Genomic DNA, 16,099 nt, shown 5'->3' with positions numbered 1-16,099 from the left:
ATTACTAATTTTTAGAATTCCCATTACTACATTAATATTCCCCATTTTTATTTCTCATTATATGCATATTTTATTTTACATCCATGGATATATTTATAATAGCTATTTTTAAGTGCTTGTCTGTTAAATTCAACATCTGGTCATTGCCATTGAGGATGCAAAGATGTGAGAACTTTGCTAACTTTTTCTTTCCTGGTTATGGCACATTTTCCTGCTTCTTTGCATATCAGGTATTTTTTTCATTGTATTCTGACCATTTTTTTCTTTAGAGATGAAGTCTCACTCCCAGGCTGGAGTGCAGTGGCACAATCATAGCTCACTGCAGCCTTGAACTTTCAGGTTCAAGTGATCCTCCTGCCTCAGCCTCCTGAGTAGCTGGGACTACAGTGTGAGCCACCATGCCTAGCTTGTATGCTGGTCATTGTTAATACACATTGAATATCCCTTATCCAAAATGCTTAGGACTGGAAGTATTTTGGATTTGCGATTTTTTTTTTACAGATTTTGGAATATTTGCATATATATATTCAGATATCTTGGGGATGGGACCCAAGTCTAAACACAAAATTTATTTATATTTCCTATACACCTCATATACATAGACTGAAGGCAATTTCACAATATTTTAAATAATTTTGTGCATGAAACAAAGTTTTTGTACATTGAGCCACCAGGAAGCAAAGCTGTCACTATCTTAGCCACCCATGTGAACAATCTGATTGTTTGGCATCATGATCATCCCTGGCTCTAAACTGATATGCTACTCAAAAGCAATAATTTTCTTAAGCTTATTCACACATAAATACTTAACAGTAAAAAATATGATATGCCATTAATACAATGAAGAAATATTGTGTGCAGAATAACTAAGTAGCACAGTAGCATCACCAGAATACCTGTCTCAGCTGTTAGACAACGGCAACAACAAACAGTGATAGGTTTCAACCTCCACCTGATGCTTTTCTTTGACTAAAAGGTTACTAGACAGTGTGTTTCTTTTTCTTTTCTTCTTCTTCTTCTTCTTTTTTTTTGTTTGGTAAGAAGAAACATCAAAAGTAATTGAGGGACCAGGAAATAGGTCCTCTAGGAATGAAGAGGCATTCTGCAGGATGGCTTTCAAAAATGTTTTCTCCAGAATAATCTGCCTCATTAACAATGAGTTTTTTGCTTAGATGTCTTTTTTTGATTTTATAAACTGACAAGATTTCTTGTCTTGTTATAAATATACACTGCTGTAGTCCTTCAAAAAGCCCACCACACATTTTCACTATGTTGTCAATAGATACTTTTATTATAGTGTTATCATCTTCATCATCACTATTATCATCATCTTGATTGGGAACTGTTTTGTCATATTTCACCACTAGTCATTGAATAAACAACTGGAGCCTTGTTATTGATGTTAAAAACTTTTTCAATATCACCTTCTTCCAGCTTATTGATGGACTTTAAGGATACATTTCTTGAATATGTAAGAAGGTCAGATGTCCCTGGCGATCCATGCCTTTTGTTAGCATAATAAAGGACTGCTAAGAAATTCACTCCTTGAGGACAGCAAAGCTTTTGCCTATCACAGCAAGTTTACACTCATGCATACCTGCTGTGTTACCACATCCCAGCACAGTTATTCTGTCTTTGCTTCCTTAATTCCTGTAGGGCCTTTCTCATCAGATGTAGTCAGTGTCTTTCTGGAGCAATAAGGCCAAAAGTGTTGATTCATCAGTATTATAGACTTGTTCTGGCATCAGATTTTCATCAGTGATGACCTTGACGAACTCATCAGTGAATTTCTCTGCTGCTTTGTGATCAGCAGATGCTTAATCACCAGCAGTCTTTACAAATTTAAAGCAGTGGTTCAAATTTTTACAGGTTCTGTTCATTGTTAACCCCAAAGAATACATCCACCTCTCTTTTGGGTATCATTCTGGGACCACCAGTGAGCAATGTAGGTTTTGACCCCAGAGGCTCTGAAGTGAGTCCAAAGAAAACATTTATGAAATTAATGCTAAAGCCACAGCACACCTAAGGGTGAAAATGTACTCCTTCTTCCATTTACTATCACAAGTTGTGTCCAGTCACTTTGTCCAATAGAGCTCGTCAGAAATTACACAATGAGATCAAGTGATTATATTAAGATTTTCCAACAATAAAATACAAAAAAAGCATTCCAATAAAAGAAACTATAAAGAAATACATAGAAAAGTTTGTTACAAAAGTGTGGATGATACTTGCAGATCTGTAAAGTGTTAATGGTGGAGGGTATCTAGGTTCCTGGCATCTTGAACAAAGAATTAGACAAAACGCACAAAGCAAGGAAAGAATGAAGGGATTTATTGAAAATGAAAGTACACTCCACAGTACGGGAGCTGGCCCAAGCATAGGGGCTCAAAGGCCCTGTTACAGAATTTTTGTGAGTTTAAATACCCTCCACTTGGGGTACCCCCTATGTAAATGAAGAGGATGAAGTAAAGTTACAAAGTCATTTACTCAATGTATGCCCTATGGAGAGGATATTTCCTGTTATAGCTGAAGTGTCAATAGGCCTTATGTTCCCTGCCCCCAGACCCTATTTTCCTGCCTCAAAAGGAAAGGTCATAGAGGGAACTTCTCAGGTACTGCCAGTACCATTCCCAAACTGGGTGGTATTCACTTGGATGTTTGCTTTGATAGTACTCTTTAAAATGCACATAGGGCCAGGTGCAGTGGCCCACCTCTGTAATCCCAGCACTTCGGGAGGCCAAGGTGGGTGGATCACTTGAGTCCAGGAGTTCAAGACTAGCCTGGGCAACATAGCAAAAACCCCATCCCTACAAAAAATACAAAAATTAACCAGGTGTGGTGCCACGTGCCTGCGGCCCAGCTACTCACGAGGCTGACATGGGAGGATTGCCTGAGCCTGGGAGTGAGCCAAGATCATGCCACTGCACCCCAGCCTGGGCAATAAACCCAGACCTGCCTTAAAATAAAATAAAACAAAATAAAATAATTAAAATAGAATAAATAAAAAATAAAATGCACATATATGTTTAATACACTTTCTGTAAGTATAATAATTTTAACAGTAATAAATTTCTTTTAGAAAAATAAACTTCATTAATGAAATGCCAACAACAAGATGTGCTAAGAAAAATTAATGTGTCTTTCTCAAATTTCTGCAATCAGTCTGTTGAATATTTACAGTTCCTTTCAATTTTCAGTTCATCGTGACAGTTCTTTACTGGTTTTGTGATTAACAAACAATTAAGTGGTATGTGTTCATTGTGACACAGACAGACCTACCTTTTCAACACATGATCAAGATCTTCATTTTTAGCTTCATGCAGCATTTTCCCATTTTTCACTTTCATTAATATCTGTTCATCACTTTTAGCATAGAACTGCTACAGTTTATCCTTCTGTTTCTTCAGGTTATGTATGCTGATAATTCTAATACCATACTCTTCTGTAAGATGTTTTACACTTACACCACTGGCTGGTTTCTCCAACAGCTGGACTTTCTGTGCTATGGATAAGCATAAATGCTTTCTCTTTTCCTTATCACTGTTACTCATAAGGATATCTGCAAGATTTTTTGACATTTGCAACAATATCTACACCACAATGCAGACAATAAGCAAGAAAACACAGTGAGTAATGCATGTAGGTCTTGGCCACATGTGGGGCATCATGGGGAACATGGACCCAGCCTGTACATACATGTGTCATTTCATTACCCATCGTGGGCATGCTTGCAGGGAGAATCTGGGTGTGTGCCGAAAACATGTATTACAGCTGAAGGGGGCTGGGAGGCTCGTTTTCCCTTGGGGATGCTGAATAAACTGTGCATTGTGTGCCTTTATTTGACTGTGACCCATGACATAAGGTCAGGTGTGGAATTTTTCACTTGTGCAGTCATGCTGGTGCTCACAAAGTTTCCAATTTTGGAGTTTCAGATTCGGGATGCTCAATCTGTACTAAGTTGTTAGGACTTTGGATTTTGTTGTCTCCCTTCAAGAATGTTGAGCCTTGTTCTTGTAGGGAGTTAATTTGCTGTAAGATCAGCTTCATAAGCCCTCACTTTAAGGCTAGGGTAGCTTTACTCATAAGAATAGTCCTCTAGACTCTCAACTCATTGCCACTGTGTTCGAATAGATCTCTCTACACTAACTGGCTAGAACTTTAGTGATCTCAGCTCTGTGAAACCTTCAGAGATTGAGCTTGGTGTTCAACCAAACAGAAGCCTTTCTCTATTATCTCCCTTCTTTCCAACACCTACGTCACAACTTCCAGTTGCCTCAGCAGCCCCCAAATCTGATCTTTGTTCCTCCATCCAGTAAAAGCACAGCTTTTGTTGAATCTCCATTTCTCAATGCCTTGGCTTAGAAAATGCCTACAGGCAGAAAGAGAGCTGGATGTGGAGCTCCCCTTCTGTGTCTTACTCTTAAGGATCACAGCCCTGTGCTGTTGTCTCATGTCTTTGTCCTGTTTTATAGACGTTCACAGTGTTAGAAGTCAAAACTTATTTCAAAGCCAGAATCGTTAAGTCTATTGGTTTTGGCTCAGGGAGAGAAAAATTGACCAATGAAACTGAACATACAGCCCAGAAATAGATGCACATGCATAGGCAAACTTTAAATGTGACAAGATGGCATTGCAGATCATTGGGAAAAGCATGGAAGATTCAACATGGGTGCTGGCCTCTAATTATCCATATGGAAAAAAATAAATCTGAACTCATACCTCACACCACTCACAAAAATAAATTTCAGGTGGATCATGATTTGCATATGAAATGTCAAGCTTAAAAATGTTTAGAAGGCAATGTAAGAAAATATATTTTCAGGATAGGATTTTTAAACATAAGGCAAAACTGCTAATTATGAAAGGAAATATTGATACATTTGAGTTTATTAAAATTAAGAACTTATGCACTGCAGAAGACATCATAAGAAAATGAAAAGAGAAGCCCATAACTGGGAGAAGATGTTTACAAGCTATATAACTAACAACATATTATTTGCAAGTCGATAAGAAAAAGACAAACCATCCAGCAGAAAATGGATAAGAGACATAAACCACATAATTAGAGCAACTTTAATAATGGAAAGATGCTAAACACTATTAGTAATCAGAGAACTGCAAAATAAGACTCTAATGAGACATTATTTTATGCCTATAAGATGGCAAAAATTAAGAGGTATGAAAATACCACAGGCTGGTGATTAGCTAGAGCCGTGAGAGCACTTTGGCATTGCTGATATGAATGGAAATTGTTATCACTTTGGAGAACAACTTTGCATTATCTTTAAAATAGAACTCTTATACATGTGCACTAAGAGGCACGTACAAATATGTGCATAATAGCATGGTTCATAATTATAACCAAAAAATGAAAGTATTGTAAACATCCTTCTGTAGTAGAATGGATGAATTGTGATATGGTCTCAGAATAGAATATATTTCAGTAGTGAAAATAAATGAACTGTAAGTTCGTATAACCATATGGATAAATATTAGAAACAAGATTGCTTGAGCCCAGTTTGAGACCAGCCTGGACAACATAGTGAGACCCTGTTTCTATCTAAAAAGTTCTTTAAAAATAAATAAATACATAAAGTAATTTGTAGAAAACAACTTACAATACTATAATTTTCAAAAACAAGAAACAGCAATGTCTTGAGTAGTGATACATATAAAATAGAAATATAAATACTTATAATATTTATATTTATATAACATAATATAAACATGTTATATATAACATAATATAAATATTATTATATTTATATAAATGTATTATATATCATATATAATAATATATAATTAATATAGTATATATCATTAATTTGTTATATTAATATATAATAATATAGGTATATATAATAATATAAGATATACACTAATATATATTGTTGATACATTATTATATCAATATAATATATTATATTATATATATATATAATTCAAGATATCACCCACACCTTTGGGGGTGTGGGTGATAGGATCAGGTGAAGCACACAGAATGAAATTGGTAATGTTCTAGTTTGTTAATTGGTGGTGGGTTTATCTATCTAGCAGATATTATTTGACATGATCAGATATTACATATCTTAACATTAAAATTATTAAATATGTGAAAACAACTTTAAAAATAGAATTAAAATATTTGGGCCCTTTAGTTAAAATAATGTAAAGTGAGTTCATAGAACATTATAATTTGAAGCACTGGTTTGAGGACTATATTAATTTTCTATTGGTGATGTTACAAAGCATCACAAACTTAGTGGCTTAAATAATTATCCTACAGCTCCAGACATTAGAAGTCCAAGGGTATTACGGGGGCTAAACCAAGGTATTGGCAGAGCTGAGTTCCTTCTGGGCATTCTAGGGGTGAACCCATTCCTAGCTTTTTCCAGCTGCTGGAGGCTGCCTGCATTCGTCTCTGCTTCACTCGTCACATCTCCTTCCCTCACTCTGATCCTCCTGCCTCACTCTTATAAGGACCTTTGCAATGACACTGAGCCCTCTTGGCTAATCTAAGATAATCACCCCATCTCAGAATCTTTGACTTAATGACACTGCAAAGCCCGTTTTGCCATAGAAGGTGATGTATTCACAGGTTCTGCAGACTAGGATGTGGACATCTTAGGGAGAAACTATTCTGCCTACTTTAGTACTTTTGACGTTGCTGGGAAACAGCTGGGAAATTCCGAGTTAAGACACTTAATATACCTTATTTATGAAAGAAGAGGAAGGAAGGAAGGAAGGAAGGAAGGAAGGAAGGAAGGAAGGAAGGAAGGAGGAGCAGACAGACGACTTAGCAGCTATTGACAAAAGCTTAACTTCCACAGCCAAGTCATCCTGAGAGTGAAGCTGGAGGAGGACACAGCTTTAAGAATCAAAAATAAACAGGGCTAAAGACCTAATGTCCACATGAATCTCTGAGTCAAAGTAAATCTAAAACTTGATTATCTCTGGACTTATACAGTTAACCCTTGAACAGCACAGGATTTAGAGGTGCTGACCTCCTGCACAGTCAAAAATCCCTGTATAATTTTTGACTCTCCTGAAACTTTACTAATAGCCTATGTTGCCCGGAAACCTTACCAATAATATGAACTGTTAGCTAATACATATTTTGCATGTTATATGTATTATATACTATATTCATACAATAAAGTAAACTAGAGAAAAAATGTTATTAAAAAATCATAAGAGAAAATATATGCACTCTTCATTAAGTGGAAGTCGATCATTATAAAGTTCTTCATCCTCATTGTCTTCACATTGAGTAGGCTGAGGAGGAGGAAGAGGAGGAAAGGTCGGTCTTGCTGTCTCAGGGTGGCAGAGGCAAAGAGAATCCACTGATAAATGGACTATATAGCTCAAGGATAAACTGTATTTTCCTTTTAGTTACATGTCTTTTGTAAAATTTACCACCACTTTACCCAACAAGCTTTCAATTTCTTGGTAGAGATATTGCCTTGGTGAACCTACTTTAATCTTGGAAGTGCAGCAACTTGCGTAAGGCAACTCCATGGTTGATTAGAATTTGGGGACTGATTCACAGTAACCACTAACTGGGGTGCTAGTTGCCTATCCAGCATCTCTTCTAATTTTTCCCTTTGTAATTACAGCCTGTTTTACTCAAGGTGGCAATGTGCTCAGCTGATAATTACCTTTTTTGGTCTTTCTTTCAGATACATGTGGGCATTGTCAAAGTTCTGGCCAATGGGGAGTATTACATTATTCTTTTTCCTGCTTCCTGGAATACAGAGTTGAGTGCCGGAGCTTCAACAGCAATCTTGCAGCAAGAGGTGACTATGAAGACAGAAATTAATCACTAGGGTGATGGGTGCTATAGACTGAATGTTTGTGTCTCTTTCCCCCTGCCCCACAAATTCATATGTTGAAATCCTAATTCTCACTGTGATGGTATTTGGAGGTGGGACTTTTGGGAGGTGATGAGGTCATAAGGATGGAGCCCTCATGGGTGGGATTAGTGCTTTTATAAAAGAAACCCTAGAGAGCTGTTTTGCCCTTTCCTGTCATATGAGGACACAGCTAGAGGAGAGCCATGTATGAACCAGAAAGCAGGTCCTCACCAGACACTAAATCTGCTGTTGCCTAGATCTTGGACTCCCTAGTCTCTAGAACAATGAGAAATAAATGTTTGTTGTTTAAGCCATCTAATATATACTGTTTTTATTATATCAGCTGAAACAGACTAATACCATGAAACAGACAGAAATAACCTAGGTCTCCACTGACTTTGTGAACCGACACCAATACTGATCCACCTACTTGTGGTCTTCTTTTGCAGGTAAGCATAAACGTTGTGCATGTAAGTCACTCTTATTTTGGATTCTTTTTATATACAGACAATATATCCTTAACTCTTAGACTAAAATAATAATGTATATAAACAGGAATAGACAATTATTCATTTACAATGAAAACATAATTATAAATTCCATGTATATAAAAAAGAATCATAAATTATTCATTTACAGAGAAAAGGTAACCATAAATCCCATGGGGCCAGACTACTTAATTGAGTCAATATATTCTCTCCTCTAGAAATCTGTTTGGGAAGCAGAGAAAGGAAGGCAAGGGGTCTAGCAGATCAGCTTTTAGGGCCAGCTTCATCAAGTCAGAGACCTTGAGGACTCACAATCTACGTGGAGATAGATGGGCACAAGGGGCAGCACCTCTAGCTCTATGATCAGAGGATTTTCCTCCAGACAATAGTTGGTGAACATGGTTCAACCTTGCTTCTTCAACCACCAACATGTATTCCTTGCTCTGAATCTACAGTCTTTAGATGAGTCATCACCATCACTAAGGTTCTAGTCAGACCTGCTACTACTGTTATTGACTTTAGACTGATCTTTTACATAATTTTTTTGAGAATTTAGAACACATGCAGAAGCAGACAGCCTAGTGTAATGAATATCCTATGTACCCCTCATCCCACCCCAACAATCACCTTCCCATAGCCAATACTGCCCCATCATACCCCCATCTGTTTCCCTCCATCCCAGATTATTTTGAAGCACATCCCAGACATCACATAATTTCACCTGTAAATATTTCAGAATGGATCTTTAAAAGATAAAGGTCAGGCTGGGTGTGGTGGTTTACACCTGTAATCCCAGCACTTTGAGAAGTCAAGGAGGGAGGATTGCTTAAGCCCAGGAGTTCAAGACCAGCTTGGGCAACATAGTGAGACTCTGTCTCTACAAAAAAATAAAAAATTTTGCCGGGAATGGTGGCGCATACCTATAGTCTTAACTACCCTGGAGGCTGGGGTGAGAGGATCCTTTGAGCCTGGGAGGTTGGGGCTGCAGTGGGCTATGAACTCATTGCTGCTATCCACCTGGGCAATAGAGAGAGACCGTGCCTCAGAAAAAAAAAAAAAAAAGAAAGAAAAGAAAAAGAAAATATAAAGGTCTGAGAAATCATAATCTATTAGCCGACCCTCCATTTCTGAGAGTCAGTTAAAGGTCACTCTCCTAGTAGAGAGACATTATGTTCAACCAGACATAACCCTAACTTGTATACCAAAATGCCAATGTCTATAAAGAAAGAATAGCTAAGCATTCATTTACAATGAAAAAAATAGTTATAAATTCCATAGGAGCAGAAACCCAAGAGACACTTCCAGTCCCCTCAATCCTTGCCTGCCTTCTGCCAAAGATGCTTACTTTCCCAGCTTCCTATGAAGCCCAGGTGGTCATGTGTCCCAATCCTGACCAACGAGATGTAAGAGGAAGCCTGCTCATGTTCTCCTGGAAAAAATTATTGCTTCCTTATAAAACGAGAAATGGTGAGGGGCCTGCTTCTCCTTAGCCGCATTGATACAGTTTAAGAGAACGCTACTGTGAAGGGATGATCAAGTCAATCACAGAGAACAGATAAACAAAATGTAGTATATCCATATAATGAAGTATTATTCCACAATTAAAAGACGAAACAAAAATGATTCATGTACAACATGGGTGAACCCTGAAAATATTTTGCTAAGTGAAAGAAGCCAGACAACAAACCCCATGTATTATATGACTTCATTTATATGAAGTGTCCAGAATAGGCAAATCTATAGATGTAGAGAGTAGATCAGTGGTTTTCTAGGGCTAGGAAAGGAGAAGGGGCTTGGGAATGACTGTTAATGGGTATGGGATTTCTTTGAGGGATGATGAAAATGTTCTAAAATTAGATTTTGATAATGGTTGCTCCACTCTGTAAATATACTGTAAACTAACAAACCATATACTTGAAACAGGTAAACTTTATGATTTGTAAACTATATTTTAATAAACCTGATTTCTTAAAAAAATAATCACAGACACACCAGCTCAGAGCCTTGAGATCATTTTGCTGCTGAACCAGTTTCTGCAACAATGTACCCACATCTTGTGTTGGGGGACAACAAACATAGTATTAGGTTATTTTTCTGTATTTTTGCAGCCAAAGGTATTCTTTTTTTTTTTTTTTTTGAGATGGAGTCTTGCTCTGTTGCCCAGGCTAGAGTGCAGTGGAGTGATCTTGGCTCACTGCAACCTCCACCTCCCAGGTTCAAGTGATTCTCCTGCCCCAGCCTCCCGAGTAGCTGCAACTACAGGCACATGCCACCATGCCTGGCTAATTTTTGTGTTTTTAGTAGAGATGGGGTTTCACCATATTGGTCAGGCTGGTCTCAAACTCCTGACGTCAGGTGAGCCACCCATCTGGGCCTCCCAGAGTGCTGGGATTACAGGCATAGAGCCACTGTGCGCGGCAGGTACTCTTAACATCTTATTTTGCCATTCAACTAATATTTATTTAATGCATACTATATGGCAGGTATTAGAGAAACAAAAGGGCCAACATTCCTTGTATTCCTATTATGTACCAGGTGATTTATATACTTTTCATTATCAATGCCTCACAGCAGCCCTGGTGAGAATGGCCTCTGCCTTCAAGGCATTCACATTCATGCACCACCTGCCTCTTAACCCTTATGTGGTACTGTTTAAAAATGTAAATTCTCTTTGGGAGGCCAAGGCGGGAAGATCACAAGGTCAGGAGATCGAGACCATCCTGGCTAACACAGTGAAACCCCGTCTCTACTAAAAATACAAAAAATTAGCTGGGCATGGTGGCGGGTGCCTGTTGTCTCAGCTACTCGGGAGGCTGAGGCAGGAGAATGATGTGAACCTGGGAGGCAGAGCTTGCTGTGAGCCAAGATCGCGCCACTGCACTCCAGCCTGGGTGACAGAGTGAGACTCTGTCTCAAAAAAAATGTAAATTCTTGGCTTCACCTTGGACTTACTAAATCACATCCACTGTGAATAAATCATTGGCTAATAATCTACACAGGTGGCCCATAAACATAACTGAGCCTTATGAAGCTTTCAACATAAACCTGAAATAAACAAATACAAATAGAACTTCTGACAGCAGAGCAAAAACATCACAAGGACATTGTTGTAGGAAAGGCAAGAAGTTAAGAAATGTACATAAGGCCCCCCACCCCGTCCTCAAGAAGGTGTGATATAGGGCAGAATTTTAACCTAGCCCCAGGATTCCCAGCCATGGTGGACCCCACACCTTCTCCCAATTGCTCAATCAAATGCTAATCTGGTATTGCTGTGAAGGAATTTTCCGGATGTGATTAAGGTTCTAAGTCAGTTGACCTTGAAATAGGGAGCTTATTCTTGTGGCTCTGACCTAATCTCATGAACCCTTTACATCAGAATCTAGGGGCAGGGGAAATCCGTGATTCGAAGTATGAAAGGTATGTGATGTGTGAAGCATTCTTTGCTGGCTTGGAGATGAAGGAGGTAAGGAATATGGATCATCTTTGGGAATTAAAGGAGCCCCTGCTGACGACTAATGATAATATGGGGACCTCACAACAAAGTGAGATCCCATCTCAACAAAAAGTCAAAAAATTAGCTGTGCATGTGCCTGTGGGCCCAGTATTTTGCCTTTATTTATTGTGATCGCAAAATGGCAGCTGCCCCTCTGGGCTTCCCATGCATTCTAGTTAGGAAGAAAGGGGTGGACAAAGGGTATTGCCAGCTGAGTCTGATCTTTTGTAGTAAGAAAGCAAAAGATAGTCTAGAAGTCCTACTCAGAAGACTCACTTACATCTCAATGGCCAGAACTGGATTACGGGGCCACCCTTGGGTCGATATTGGCCAAGGAGGATGAGATTGCTATGACTGGTTTAGACTAATCACAATGCATTACCTCGGGTTGGGGTAAAGATCCTAGTCACCCATTGAACAAATCCAGGTATTCTTCATAGGAGTGGTAGAGGCAAGAAGGGGTATTGGCTAGATAGCAGATAGTGTCTCCCATGGTTGAAAAGGACATTTCATCATCAATCCAACAAATATTTGTTGAGCACCTTGTATTAGGGCACTTTTTACAAAAGTGCATGTGTGTGTGTGTGTGTGTGTGTGTGTGTGTGTGTGTGTGTGTTGGAAAGGGAGAAGGGGACACAGGCATGAAAATAATAATTATGAATGACTATGGCTTTAATTGCAAAATGAAAAGTTTCTACTTTTATATTGACCATAATATAGTCCCTACCATAGATATATTAGGTGAATCACAAAACAGCAATAACTTGCCCTAAGACAGCATATATTGATTTGTGCTTTTGAAAGAGAGAACATGTTTTAATTGGTAAGGATTGCATTCAGAGTAAATTTCTAAGAACTATTGAATTAAGTATTGATCCATATCTTGAACTAAATCTGGGCAAGAAACATAGTTATCATTTAAAATGCAAAAGTGGTACAAATATAGATATGATATTCTCCAAATGAAGTGATGCAATCTGTTTCTATTTTATGGGAATGGCAACACTGAGTTTCAGTATAATTTATACAAGATTCCCGGGTGCTCCACCCATTTTAATCTGCAGTTAAGTGCTTTGGATGCATACATATTTAAAAATGTATATTTAGCCTTTGGTTCACCAATTTCATCTTTGTAAAATGTCTCGATGAAAACAATCATTTTTTCCAAATTCTAATTTGATGATATAGAATATGACACTTGAGCTTATTCACACTACAGAAATTAACTCAGTAGTTAATTGTTCTAATGTAAACTAGCCAGTTTCACACTAACATAATTAGCCAGAAGTTTGCTACCAGGCCAAACAGATGCAAACAGGAACAGCTTGCGACTGATAACATAAAGAGGTTTACAGTGCTTATTTTAAGGTGTAAAGCTTAGGAAATGCTGAGACTTTTGTTCAGGTCCTATTCAAATATATGAGTATTCCAACATAGAAGATGATAATAAATATGACCATATCTTCTCTAGTGAAAAGGTACTGAATTGGGTGATGAGTTATGTGGACTCTGACACCAGCCATGTTCCTAACTAGGGTACATGGCTTAGAGTAGGATCTCAGACAAATTTTGCTGTGGCTTTTCAAGCCCCTATGGTTACTAAATATGTGGTGTAATAAGAACGCTTTTCTACTCAGTGCTTTTTTAAAAAAAATTTTAAAAATAGAATTCGTTATTAAAATAGCTGAGCATAAGCATAGGTGGTGCTGTGTAGGTCTTAGTGATTTTCCACCTGAGCTATTTGCCTTCTCTCCACTGCGTTAAGCCCTCCTTCACTCTCTAGGAAAAGTCCTGACCCTCAGGAGAGGGACCAGCATCAGTATTGACTCAGTTTTGCTGCTGACACTTACGGTTGTTCCCTGCATTTGCTCTCAGAAACAAGACTGCAGTGAGCATTCAGCTGTGTTAATCTTGGTGCAGGCTTCTGTTAATGTCTCCAGATAAGCTCCTGGGAAAATGCTTGTTGGGTCAAAGGGTTGTACATTTTTAATCTTGAAAGATATTCCAAAATTGTCTTGCAGAGAAATGTCACCAATTTAAAGGCCCTCTAAGAAGATATGAAATTAGTTTACTACATGCTCAGTGATATTAAACATTATTAATATTGTAAATATTTTCCTTTCTAGTAGGTGAAAAAGGCATCTTTCATCTTAATTTGCATTTTTATAATTCTAAAGATTTATTGCCTTTTTGTTTCTCTTTTGCTATGGACTCCCTAATTATTTTCTCATTTTCTTGTTTTTCCCCCCATTAAAAAAATTTGTTTATGGGTTCTTTGTATAGTCACAAAGAGACAAAAATTTTTGTCCATAATATGTGTGGCAATGTTTTCCAGTTTCCTTTTTTTTTTTAATCTTGATGATGTGTTTTTGCCAGGCAGAGTTTTAAAATTTTATAATCAGTTATATTTAGCACTTTTTTTCCTCTGTGGAATTTGGATTTTGTAGTACGCTTTTAAAGGTCTTCTATATGCCCATATTATTTTGAAAAATCCACTCACACTTTCTTCCAACACCTTTATAATTTCAATTTTTAAGTTTAATGTTTATCTGAAATTTGTTTCGGTGTAGGGAGTTAGGTAGGGATTTAGCTTCTTCTATCCAATTTGGACTCATCTACCATCTATTTGTTAACATCTGTCAAGAGTGGGGTGCTTCCTATACGTTAACTACTGAGGGCAGAAACTAGGACTACTATAATTCAATTAAATGTGTTAAATCTCTCCACCTTAGCCATTTCCTTTTCCTCCTCCCCTTCCTTCATCTCTTCTTCATTCCCTTCCTTCTCCCTTTTTCTCTCTAACCCTTATCGGCTCTGGCCCACTTTCCCTTCCAGCCCTCTCTCTCACACCTTCCTCATCTCATCAGTGAGAAATGATTTTGCTTTTATGCTGCTAATCAATGATTCTCTATCTGGAGAGAGATTGAAGGAAACACTTCAATGAGTTGGAATGACTCAACCCATTCTCTCCTTAACATCTGTAATCTGACCTCAGTGTACACTGCTGTATTGATGTGTTTTCTTCTTTTTTGTAAGCATTCTCCATTACCTCTTTATTGTTTCTAATATTGTACTTCATTATCTATTTTTAAAGGTTCACATTTTTTTTGCTTTCTTAAGCCCAAGTGGTTCTTTTAAAAAAATTTTAATTTGTGTGGGTACATAATAAATATACATATTTATGGGTTACATGAGATATTTTGATAGAGGTATGCAATACATAATAATCACATCAGGGTAAATGGGATATCCATCACCTCAAGCATTTATCCTTTGTGTTACAAACAATCCAGTTATATTCTTTGAGTTATTTAAAAATGTACAATTAAATTATTATTGACTATAGTCACCCTGTTATGCTAGCAAATACGAGGTCTTATTCATTCTTTCTATTTTTCTTTGTACCCATTTCTATCTCCACTTCTCCCTGAACCCCACACTACCCTTCACAGCCTCTGGCAATCATCTTATTCTCTACCTTCATGAGTTCAATTATTTTAATTTTTAGCTTCCACAAATAAATAAGAATATAAATGAGTAAGAATATGCAAAATTTGTATTTTTGTGCCTGGCTCATTTGGTCATTTCACTTAACATAATGACCTCCAGTTCCATCCAACTGGTTCTAGATCCTTGAGGAGTCACCACACTGTCTTCCACAATGGTTGAACTAATTTACACTTCCACCAACAGTGTAAAAGTGTTCCTATTTCTCCAGCATCTGTTGTTTTCTGACTTTTTAATAATAGCCATTCTAACTGGTGTGAGATGGTATTTCATTGTGGTTTTGATTTGCATTTCTCTGACCAGGATCTTATTCTTTTTTCATAGCTGAATAGTACTTCATTGTGTATACGTTCTTTATCCATCAATCTATTGATGGACAGTTATGTTTCTTCCAAATCTTGCCTTATTAACAGTGCTGCTATAAATATGGGAATGCAGATATCTCTTCGATATTCCTTTCTTTTGGGCATATACCTAGGAGTGGGATTGCTGGATCATATGGTGGCTCTAGTTTTTCAAGGAACTTCCAAACTCTTCTCCACAGTGGTTGTACTAATTTACATTCCCACCAACAGTGTCTGAGGGTTCCCTTTTCTCCATATCCTTGCCAGAATTTGTTAATGCCTGACTTTTGGATAAAAGTCATTTTAACTGGGGTGAGATGATATCTTATTGTAGTTTTGATTTGCATTGTTCTGATGATCAGTGATGTTGAGCACCTTGTCATATGCCTGTTTGCCACTTGTATGTCTTCTTTT

This window comes from Pongo abelii, chromosome 11, assembly GCF_028885655.2.
Source record: "Pongo abelii isolate AG06213 chromosome 11, NHGRI_mPonAbe1-v2.0_pri, whole genome shotgun sequence".
NCBI classification, from domain to species: Eukaryota; Metazoa; Chordata; class Mammalia; order Primates; family Hominidae; genus Pongo; species Pongo abelii.
This window is presented reverse-complemented; position numbering follows the sequence as displayed.